This window comes from Capricornis sumatraensis, chromosome 1 (assembly GCF_032405125.1).
Source record: "Capricornis sumatraensis isolate serow.1 chromosome 1, serow.2, whole genome shotgun sequence".
NCBI classification, from domain to species: domain Eukaryota; kingdom Metazoa; phylum Chordata; class Mammalia; order Artiodactyla; family Bovidae; genus Capricornis; species Capricornis sumatraensis.
In genome coordinates this window covers 211,627,015-211,639,746 of record NC_091069.1, presented here as the reverse complement: position 1 = coordinate 211,639,746, position 12,732 = coordinate 211,627,015, and the positions used below count along the sequence as shown (strand labels likewise).

Below are 12,732 nucleotides of genomic sequence, written 5' to 3'. Positions count from 1 at the left end.
GTTTCTAGGTTTTTGATAGAGCGACGTCTTAGGTTATCTAGTTTGCCATACAGTGAAAAGTAGTTGTCAACATGATATCTTTGAAGTGAGCTAATGATGTTAGCTTTGAGTCTAGCACTCTAAAACATTTGTGTGTTGTCTTTTTAAAACGGTTGTACTAACTTACCATTAATGTATTTTATTCAGCTCTGTTTTAACTTCATATTCTTTGGCATTGTGTTTATTTTCTCACATTGTTTTGATCTCATATTTAAAGAATCTTGAACTTTAGTTATGTGGTTTTAGTCTTTTGTTTTAGTAATTTGATAAAACCATATAAAATTCAAGCTATATATATATATAAAGCTATATAAATCATATAAAATTCAAGTAGATATCTTGATTCTACTCTGGAAGTGTTGCTGCACTGTATTAAACTTTAGATTCAAGTTGCTTCCTTTTTCTCTTCTTGGAACTATTCATATTCATAACTTTGCTTTATGTCAAAGTACAAGTTTTAATGAGAGAATTTCAATCTGAATTCAGTTCAGTTCAGTTGCTCAGTTGTGTCCAACTCTTTGTGACCCCATGAATCGCAGCATGCCAGGCCTCCCTGTCCATCACCAACTCTCGGACTTTACCCAAACTCATGTGCATCGAGTCGGTGATGCCATCCAGCCATCTCATCTTCTGTTGTCTCCTTCTCCTTCTGCCCCCAATCCCTCCCAGCATCAGAGTCTTTTCCAATGAGTCAACTCTTCACATGAGGTGGCCAAAGTATTGGAGTTTCAGCTTCAGCGTCAGTCCTTTCAATGAACACCCAGGACTTGTTGGATCTCCTTGCAGTCCAAGGCACTCTCAAGAGTCATCTCCAACACCACAGTTCAAAAGCATCAGTTCTTCGGCACTCAGCTTAGCCTAATGTTATTAATATACTCAACTAGAGAGATTTACATAGGGTCAATTAAAAATAATAAAACTGTTATATCATGGTGCATAATTTGTAGCTTTTGATAGCACTGGAAAATAACATTCAATCAGTTCCTTAAATATTTCTAAATTTATAACTGTTGTATAGTAAAGCCATTTGAATAAGGAAAAAATACTTTTAATATAAATTCAATGTGTAACAATAGCAAACTTACATTACACATTTACACTAACTGTATGCGGACATTGTTTGAAGTATTTTACATACGTTCACTTATTTAGCACACATAACAGCTGCCCCGTAAAGCAGATATTATTAGTCTTCCAAATTTACAGTTGTGAACACTAAGAATGAAGTAAAGTAGCTTGGTCAAGGTCACCTCACTGGTTAAAGTAGAACTGAGAGACTAATACTGTCTGTATCCTCTGCCTAGCACCTTAATCACATTACATTCTTTCCTTTTCTCCTGTTGCAAAACATATTATCTATGATTTATATGATTTAGACTTTACTGGATATAATGTATTGAATCGGCATAGCCAATTTGAATTCTCAGCCTATTTTTGGAGAAAACTTATATTTGTCCTATAGGAAGTTCATGTTCAAACTTGTCATAAAATATCAACTTCCTTAATTCTTTAATGACATCCATATTTTCTTTTTACTAAGAGCTTGATAAAACTGTTTCAAAACATGAATTTTAGCTTGGCTTATTTTTCTTGCTAAGTTTCTTCAAATTTCTTGGTTTGTTTGGATTTTATAAATCCTGTTACTTAAAAAATGTAGATCTAAGAATGTATTTTAGATTTATGGGCTTAGTATTATAGACTTAGAATGAACAGTAGAGATTATCTTGTATAGCCATTTATTTTTAATTAATAGATAAGGAAACTGAGGCCCAGAGAAATGGACTCCGTATAGAGCAGAGCTGGAAATTTCTGTCTTCTGGCTTTTAGCACAGTCGAGTCACCTTAAGCAGGTGTTACATTTTAAATTTGGTTAGTAAGGAAAAAAAAAAAGAAAAAGCTATCTTTTAAAATCCCCATAGGAAGGAATGTACTATTGATTTCTGTTCTTTTAACATGGAAACATTTGGTTGTTTCTTTCAGGGAGTTCCAGTTTATTTAGTTGGACAATGTTTTCCTTAGAATATGCTATCTATTCTTTTGTTATAGTAGGCTATAACAAAAGACCTGAAAATCTCAGTGGCTTAATGCAGTTGGTTTGATGTTGTTTGCATTATAGTCCAATGTTGGGTTGATGGCTCTATACCAAGTGATCTCTCAGGTGACCTCGATTGCTTCCATCTTGAGGTCATATCATCTCACCATTTTGTGACTTCTAGGCCACTCTGGCATCATTTTGGCAGAATGAGAAGAAAGAGCACAGACCATTAATGAGGTGTCAGGGAGTTGGGCCCAGAGTTGGCCTTTATCCCTTCCACTCATGTTGCATTGTCCAGAGATCAGGCACATGGTTCTGCTTGCATGCAGCAGGATTTAGATATTGTGGTCTTATCATCTTTCCAGGAAGATATTTAAGTGATTTAGTAAATTTGTAACATTATTTAAGCTAATGCTTACATTTACAGACCATACTGTACAAAAACTAATTGTATTTTGTGCTTAGATGCTGAATTGTGTCTGACTCTTGTGACCTCACGGACTATATCCTACCAGACTCCTCTGTCCATCGGATTTCCCAAGCAAGAATACTGGAATGGGTTGCAATTTCCTTCTCCAGGGGATCTTCCAGACCCAGGGATTGATTCCATGTCTTCTGTTTGGCAGGCGAATTCTTTACCACAAGGGTTACTTGGGAAGCTGCCAAAATATGCAGTGCTTCACAAATTTTCCTGTTATCCTTGTACAGGGGCCATGCTAATCTCTGTATCACTTCAGTTTTATAATATGTCCTTTTAGCACTTCAATAATCCTCTGCACTGTGAGATGCTCAGGCTCTTAAAGGTATGCAGAGATGACAGACAGTCATTTTTTCCATCTTACACTCACTGCAAGGGGAATATTTATTATTACTCTTTGGATTCTTTCTGTTTTACTGAAAAATTTCAGTAACTATTAAGGGAAGTATTGGCAACAAAAAGATTTTTTAATGGTATAAATCTGATTTTTAAGAGTTTAACAGAACACAGTAGCAGAAGAGATACAAAATAAGCTAAAATACAATGTGATATGCTAAGGGTGTAGTGTTTCCTAAAGAGACCAATTAATGATAAGACCTAGTGGCTGTGCTTGCTTATCCATTCATGCTTTTACATGTGAAATTCTCTCTCACTGAAAGGAAGATAATTATTAATTTAATTCATAATTACCCAGTGCTATTAGAAGTTAGAAGGAAAGAATTAAATAGGACGTAATCCATGCAGAATCAATATAGAAAGAAAACCCTTGTGGGGTGAAAGTAAAATCACTTGATGATAATTGTACCTTCTAAAAGCACAACTTTAATGATGAAATTGAAATGGATTAGACATAGAGAACTTTTAAAAGCAGAGATGATTAAAAACAGAGATTAGTAGCTATTACATGTTTCTCCCCAACCCCAACTGGACATAGAGAACTGAGGGTAGATCTGCATACTTTAAATCTTGGTGCTTTGATCATATCTAAAAAGCCCTCAAAAAGATTCTGAGTTGAATTTTAAACTTAGGTCTAATGTAATAGTTTAAGCGTTCCTTTAGCAATCTTATATTACTATGTGCAAAGTGTAGCTGGTTAGATTTTAATTAGCCAGGTATAATAAATTACTATATTTCTATACATATATATTTTGGATTTTACTTCTCTTTATACTTATAACTATTGTTACTTTTATTGTATAAATGAAAAGGCTATGGTTCAGAGTTCAAATGATTCATGGTTAGTCACAGAATCAAAAAAGAGAAAACCGGAATCAGATATTAAACCTCTTAACTATTAATCTAGTTCTCAGTCTTCCATCTACAAGTCTAAAATATGAGGAATTTCTATACTTTATTGCTGACTACTCTCATTTGACAGTGAATTTATATGAGGGGATCTTTCTTATCATGACTATGCTTTGTAATGATGAACTCAGCTTCATATCAAATGGATCTTATCCAATAATACTAATATTACATGAGTCATATAATGAATATCACTGTATATTATATATGAAAGTTATAAAGAGTAAATCCTAAGAATTCTTATCACAAGGAAAAATATTTTAAAAAATTTGTATCTATGTGAGGTAATGGATATTCACCAAACTTACTGTGGTAATCATTTCATAATGCATGTAAGTAAAATCACTATGTTGTACACATTAAGCTTAAACAATCAGCCTTGTCTCAAAAGCTGAACAAACCAAGGTGAAGGTGAAGGTGAAGTCGCTCAGTCGTGTCCGACTCTTGCGACCCCGTGGGGTGTAGCCTACCAGGCTTCTCCATCCATGGGATTCTCCAGGCAAGAATACTGGAGTGGGTTACCATTTTCTTCTCCAGGGGATCTTCCCGACCCAGGAATCGAAGCCGGGTCTATTTGCATTGGAGGTAGACGCTTTAACCTTTGAGCCACCGGGGAAGCCCAAAGAAAAGCTTAAAAACAATCATATAAAGTTTTTTTTTTTTTTTGCTCAACTGATTGGCCTAACGTGCTTTAAAAGAAGTACTCATCTTAATTTTGCAGCAACATATCAGATATTAGATCATTTGATATTAGATCATTTGATATTAGATTCACATAGATCAGTACAGCATCTGACACACCAGAAAACTACAGGGCAAATTATTCATGATGGGACTATCCTACATAATAGGGATAATAATAAACTACAACCTGTATAAAAATGTTTTCCTAAAACCGACTAATGGTATTCAATTCAGTTCAGTTCAGTCACTCAGTTGTGTCCGACTCTTTGTGACCCCATGAATCGCAGCACGCCAGGCCTCCCTGTCCATCAATAACTCCCAGAGTTCACTCAGACTCACGTCCATCGAGTCCGTGATGCCATACACCCATCTCATCCTCTGTCTAGCCTTAAATGTCATGCAGTATATGTCTAGATACTCCCTACCCCAATAAATAATTTCCTTGCTTTCACTAAAATTTGTTTGAGGTTGATTTCCAAATAAGTGAGAAAATAAAAAACATCTACAGCTCATTAAAATGAATGAGCTTCAAAAACATGCTGTATTGAATAGGGATTGACCCAAAAGAGGCATGGAAAGGAAATTGATCTTTTCAAGAAATTGAGTGAACAAAGAAATTCATTAGAAAAATGCAGTCATGAAAAAGGCATTTTTGAATGTATTCCTTGCTTGGTTGCTCATTTGTTGTGTATTAAAGTTTTTTTTTTTTTAATGGACTGATTACTGACAATGACCATGTCTGCTATTAAAAAATCAGATCAGATGTTTTACTGTTGTATGCAAATCCTGTGTTGGGTGATCTAATATCTGATCTGCTGCTGTAAAAAATTAAGATGAGAGAGTACCTCTTTAAAAGCATGCCAAGCAAATCAGTTGAGCCAAAGAAGATGATCATATTTTCTGAAACCAAGCCAAACATTTCTTGGGCATATTTGTAGATGAGCTGTGCTTCTGTTTTCATTTAAGCTGAATGGTCATCCATGTGTGAGGAAATAAATTTGAAAGTTAACTGAATGTTCTGGCTCATCTTTCGAAGTATCTCCTGCATCATCTGGACTTTTAAATTTATTCCATCACACATGGATGGCTGGGCTCTCCAAATAAAGTTGGCAAGAGGCAATTCTTTTGTTTGTGTTAATCTCAACTCACTGAGAAGGCCACTGCTTTTGTCAGAATGTTATTGCACCACACACTTTTGATTTCAGCAACTGCTTCTTCACTCTCAAGTTCTTGTCCAGATACTTTGTTCTTAATAGATAACTATTACTATTCTTAAAAAAGCAGAATAGGCAAATGTATTAGATTATACCAGTATGAAAAGTAAGGTTTTGACATGTTCATAAACAAAATAACCTCAGAAATATTATATCTAAAGGTTTACGTTTCCTTCTGCCCCATAACACACACACACACACACACACACACACAGAATACTAATGATGGGTGACTTAAATCTGAATTTCTTTTTTTACCATCTAAGCAGGATAACAATGAGGACTATCATTAGCTCACACTAATTAGCAAGTTATGTTTGGAAAAATACCTATAGAATTAGCCCAATGTTCACTGTTCATCCTCTGATTTAAAAATATTGTGGTAAGAATAATTAACATATTTATTCTCAAAAATTTTGAAGTATGTATACAGTACATTATTATTGACTGAAGGTACAGTGCTGTACAGTGGAACTCTAGGGCTTACTCATCTTGCTTAACTGAAACTGAAACTCTCTACTTCCCTTTATCCCCAGCCCCTGGCAACCCCCGTTCCATGTTTTGATTCTGTGAGTTTGACCATTTTAGATACCTCATATAAATAAAATTATACAATATTGATATTTCTGTTACTGGCTTATGTCACCTAGCATAATATCCTTCAGGTTCATCCAAAATGGGATATAAACATAAAATGGAATACTATTCTAAGAATGATTGTATTTTAATTTGTATGGTGTGTCTTCTATTAGAATTGAAAGACACACCAAAAGGATGTGGGCAGACCATGTTATTTCCATCCCACATATTTAACTTCAGTGTATGTAGTGTTTTCACCTTGTAATTGTGTTGAGTGATGGAAATGTGTTTAATATTTGTTATTTTAAACATGGAGAAAATGTACATTTCTTATAATAAAATTTGAGTTTGGGTGTATCATAGAATTTTCATCTAAAGTAAAAGCATTAAAAAAAATACAGTCCAGTGTACAAAAAAGAAATTCTTAATTTTACTCGGTAAAATCTGCATCTTAAAAGATATATAGTGGTTTTCAATTACTGAATGTTAGAAATGGGTATATTGATGCAAAAATAGGATATAAGATACAGTGTATAAAAGTCAACTTTCTAGTGAGGAAATAATACAGTATAAGTTGGCTGATATAATAGCTTGTCTAACTGACTTATGTTAACTTGATTTTAAGAGAATCTTTTTTTTTTAATCTTGATGCAACTTTTAAAGTGCATAAAACTATAACTACCCTTGACTGTTAAAAAAAATCCAGTTTATCATTATAAATCTGTTTTCACAAATGAGTCAAGCCCTTCCTTTCAACATTTTGCCCTAAGAATTACCTTGATTCCATAGAAATTAGTGACTGTACTCAAAAGAGTTTGGTCCTAGCATAGTATTTCTTTCTACAAGTGGGTTTGTCAAAATATTGCAGGATAGTCAATTATAATGAATGTCTACTTGTAATACCAATAAAAACATACTACTCCATTGGTAACACTCTTTTTTACCATGAAACTCTGCACTGTAATACATTTGGTTTCAGTTATTTCTATTTTGTAAAAACATTTTTCTGAGAGCTTCAAGAGACCATGTTAAAATAACATGGTTTATAACAAAAATGACAAAGTAAAGGAAATTGACTCGGAGCCTTAAATTTTACTTACATTTACTTATATTCCCTTTATATTTAGGGAATTAAACCCTGTTTTCTATCATTATGGTGTTATAATTTTGGTGATAGAATAGAGTAGGGAGGTATTTAAAGAAGGAGAGGGTAAGAGTAATTGCTCTTTCTATTTTGAAAAATATTAAAGAGTGATGTTTATATTTTAAAAATGTTCTCTAATGGTAAAGAATCTGTCTGCAATGCAAGAGACCTTGGTTCAGTCCCTGGGTCAGGAAGATTCCTTGGAGAAAGGAATGGCAACCCACTCCAGTATTTTTGCCTGGAGAATCCCGTGGACAGAGGAGCCTGGCAGGTTACAGTCCATGGAAAGTGACTGAGTGACTAACACGCACATATCTGAAAGTGAAATTAATCTCAAACTTTCAGAAAAGTTGCAAAGTACAGTACAAAAGACTTCTTTCTCTCAACCATGTGAGACTAAGTTACTGACATGATATCCCATCCTTCCCCAAAACTGTATTTGCTACAAAGACATTCTCCCACACATTGCAATAAAACCATCAAAATGAGTATAATAGTGTTGATACATTATGCCACCTAACTGTCAGACCCTGATCATGTTTCACTAATCATCCCAACCATATCTTCTTTATCAAAGTGATGCAGACCAGAATCACACTTCACATATAGTTGTCTCTTCTCTCTGGAACAGTTTCTTCACCTTTCTTTGACTTTCACGACCTCAATACTTTTGAAGTGTACAGCCAGTTATTTTGGAGAACATCCTGAAAACTTGGGTTTTTATAACTTCCTTGTGATTAGAAACGGTTATACATTTTGGCAGGAACATTTTATTGATAGAAGTGATACCATATTCTTCTCATTGCATCCATCAGGGGCTCACAGTTTCCATTGGTCCCATCATTGATGTTTACTTTGATCATTTGACTGCATTGGTGTCTGCCAGGCTTCTCCTCTGTAAAATTATACTTCCCACCTTTGTAATTAATATATATATCATTAAGAGATACTTTGAAACTATATAAATATCCTATTTGTTGTCAAACTGAATTTATTCACTTATTTTTCTACTAGTATAGATGAATGATTGGTTTATAGTCTGTTGGCAATAAACATCATTTTAAAACAAAATTGTACTAATTTGACTAGGAAGAGTTCCTTCACACTGGATTTTTTTGTCCTGTTGACATGTCTCCTTAATTTTTGGAGCACTTTCTCCTACTTTTCAGCACAACACATGAGTCTTTTTCAGAATCAACCTTTCTTATGAGGAGGCCTATTTCCTTTTAGTGGAAAATGGCATTCAGATACAAAGCTGTTCTCTGCTTTTGGGGTACATTGCTGTCAAAGCTAAATAGGGAAAAATAAAGACATACACATACATATACACAAATGCATAAATATATATCAGTTTAATTAAGTCATTCAGTAGTGTATGACTCTTTGTGACCTCATGGATTGCAGCATGCCAGGCTTCATTGTCCATCACCAACTCCTGAAGCTTGTTCAAACTGATGTCCTTCGAGTCAGTGAAGCCATCCAACCATCTCATCCTCTTTTGTCCTCTTCTCCTCCTGCCTTCAATCTTTCTCAGCATCAGGGTCTTTTCTAATGAGTCAGTTGTTTGCATCAGGTGGCCAAAGTATTGGAGCTTCAGTATCATTCCTTCCAATGAATATTCAGGACTGATTTCCTTTAGGATTGACTGGTTTGATCTTTTTGCAGTCCAAGGAACTCTCAAGAATCTTCTCCAACACCACAGTTTAAAAAACATCAATTCTTTGTCAGTCACTGTTCTTTATGGTCCAACTCTTACATCCACACATGGCTGTTGGAAAAACCATAGCTTTGACTTTACGGACATTTGTGATAAAGTAATGTCTCTGCTTTTTAATATACTCTCTAGTTTTGTCATAGCCTTTCTTCCAAAGAGCAAGCATCTTTTAATAACATGGCTGCAGTCACCATCTACAGTGATTTTTGAGCCTAAGAAAATAAAGTCTCTCACTGTTTATATTGTTTCCCCTTCTATTTGCCATGAAATGATGGGACCAGATGCTATGATGTTAGTTTTTTGAATGTTGAATTTTAAGCCAGCCCTTTCACTCTCTTCTTTCACTTTCATCAAGAGGTTTTTTAGTTCCTCTTCTCTTTCTGCCATAAAGGTGATGTCATCTGCATATATGAGGTTACTGATACTTCTCCCAGTAGTCTTGATTCCGTCTTGTGCTTCATCCAGTCCGACATTTATCATGATGTACTCTGCATATAAGTTAAATAAATAGGGTGACAATATATAACCTTGACATACTCCTTTTCCAATATTGAATGTCTGGTTCTAACTGTTGCTTCTTGAGCTGCATATAAATTTCTCAGGAGGCAGGTAAGGTGGTCTGGTATTCCCATCTCTTTAAGAAATTCCCACATATATAAGCACATATCTATACTTGTCTCTCTGTATACATTTATATGCTACTATATACTAAAAACCATGAGTTTCTACCAATAAATCCAATTGCATTTAACACACCAGGGTTCAATCAGAATTTCTCCTCTTTCATATTTGTAATGGTGTTTTTGAGTAGTGAGAAACCTGCTTCCATTGTGTTTAATACAGAAGCTTAGTCAGCCAGGGATAGGGTCCATCTCCTGCAGCACTCATGGACAGAACACATCCCCACCACTCTCACTCCAGGGATGCCCCTTTGTGAGGCCATCTCTAGCCCACTTGGACTCTGGCACTCACTACCAGGTCACCCCTCCTACTTTAATTGAATGCCTTTCTCACTCTGGTTTGGCTCCGACAGCTCAAGTCAATGACTTGTGTGGATGCCCTACTCCACCTGCTCATGCTCTGAAATACTGTCCTGGTCTGCCCTCCTGTGCAGAAGCCTTTCTTTGCCCTCTCTGGCCTCCCACAGTCCCCACACTGAGCTTACTCTAGGTAGATTCCCTGCTCCCATCTTGGGTTGTCAACCCTGCTCCAAGTCACTCGCCTGCCTCCCTCTTTCTTGATCCTGTGTGGATGTATATCTTGTTTGGTCCCATCTGTTGAGTTGGCCTTAAATTGTTTCCAAAGGGAAGGAAGAGGAGCAGAAGGAAAAGATTTGCATTTTTTTTCTTTCTTTCATATGTTTAGTATGTTTCATTCCCAAGTGGAAGTCTCAGAATATTTCCAAGAAATAAAGCAGCAGAACCTATTACTATACAGCTCCAAATTGGTGACTTTAATATACTCACATACTATTTAGAAAGAAACAAAACCAAAAGACTTATGTAGTTTCAGACATCACCTTTTGCCATGAAAATTATGTTACAAGTCAAGTGCAAACTTGATGTCAAGTATAAACTTGATGTTTGGCTTTAATTTTGCTTTTGATATTGAACAATTTCTAAACTGTCTTCTAATGCCAAGTCACACATCTCAACAAATGTACTAATAGGTAAATTTGAGGAAAATAAATTTTCATAGTAGTCAAAATGAATAATATTGTACTTAGTCCTTTCACATTTGACAAGGACTATAAGAAGATAATTTGTAGCTTAGTCTAGTTTTTACATAACAGTGAATTTGTTTGTCCTTTCAACCTAATATTTAAAGCAAATGAAAGGAATTTCAAGAGTTAAAGATACTGAAAAAAATCACTAAAAAAGCTCTGACAATAAAAGAAACCCCCACGTCACATAGGTAAATTTTAACAAGTTGTTAAATCAATCTCCATTGAAAATATCTTTACTACTTATTAGTTTCTTTACAGTTCTGATGTAATATTTGTATACTTAATGAACATGTGTGTGTGCATGCTAAGTCGCTTCAGTTGTGTCTAATTCTTTGGGACCTTATGGATTAAAGCATGCCAGGCTCCTCTGTCCATGAGATTTTCTAGGCAAGAATACTGGAGTACATTGCATGCCCTCCTTCAGGGTATCTTCCAGACCCTGGGATAGAACTCTCACAACTCTTGCATTGACAGGTGGATTCCTTACCACTAGAGCCACCTGGGAAGACTATTCATGAACATATTCCCAGTAATTTTATCCTGGCTATTATGTTTCATAGATCCAAAGTTTAAAGTAAAATGAAGGCCAGATTCAACTCCAGTTGGGAGTTACCATAGCAACTTTTGCCAGGTGATAAATGTGGCTGATCTTAAAAAAGTATTTGTGTTTCCCTTCTGGGGTCCCCTAAGATTTCATAGTCATTTCCTCTGTGTCTAGAGGTGTGTTGTTCAAAAACAAATGTTTTCATTCTCATGAGGATAAAAATAACAGGAATAGATGATTACTTTAAGATATTACTGTACTCATCAGTAAATTGTAAAAATGTCATTTTTAAAATTTCTTTAAATAATTATAATTTCTAAGATCAGTTCATTGTCAGAATATTTCTGGTAGTATTCTTATGATAGAAGATGATCTGCTTTATATAGTTGTAGATTCTGGTTGCTTTGGTAACAAAATCCTTGATTTAAATATAGAAACTCATTTATTTTCTGTCACTTCATCTTTACCATTAAGAAGACAAGCTGTTTTCTGTTAAATAAAAAATAGAAGTACTATTATAATAGGTGAATTGTCAAGATTTGCTCTTTGTTTCAGTTTAAGCTAAGGGGAGAAGGAAGAGCCAATTCTCTGAGAAATGAGAAGTCTTTTATATATAGGTAAATGCTATGCTAGAGAGATGAAGAGAGTGAGAAACCAAAATTGGTGATTATGGAACATATGAAAATATGATCAGCACCGTATATTAAACTTGTTTTATAACAGAATGGAGCTTTAAAAAATGTAGGGAACTGGTTTAGAGGGGACTTTTTGGTGCTTTTTTTAAGGAAAGAAGCTATTCTTTCTAGGAAAATCCCACTTCTGAAAGCACAGTTTACAAATTACTTGCAATATAATCTCATACAAAACAGATAACCAGGTGTGGGTTAAAGCTTTCTTTGACTGAATCATGAGGTAACAGGTAGAATGACAGTGAAGTGAAATGAAGTAAAAGTCACTGAGTCATGGCTGACTCTTTGTGACCCCATTGTCTGTACAGTCTATGGAATTCTCCAGGCCAGAATACAGGAGCCAGTCGCCTTTCCCTTCTCCAGGGGATCTTTCCAACCCAGGGATCGAACCCAGGTCTCTGGCATTGCAGGCAGATTGTTTACTAACTGAGCTATCAGGGAAGCCAGGAAACGAAAGAAAAACACCAATACAGTATACTAACACATATATATGGAATTTAGAAGATGGCAATGATGACCCTGTATGCAAGACAACAAAAAAGACACAGATGTGTATAGCGGACTTTTGGACTCAGAGGGAG

The 12,732-nt window shown here is 35.2% G+C and overlaps 1 pseudogene; it reads right to left on the bottom strand.

Annotated features, from left to right (window-relative positions):
• Window positions 1-2,737: 2,737 nt before the first annotated feature.
• On the bottom strand, window positions 2,738-2,835 carry LOC138093601 (U6 spliceosomal RNA; annotated as a pseudogene).
• Window positions 2,836-12,732: the final 9,897 nt, after the last annotated feature.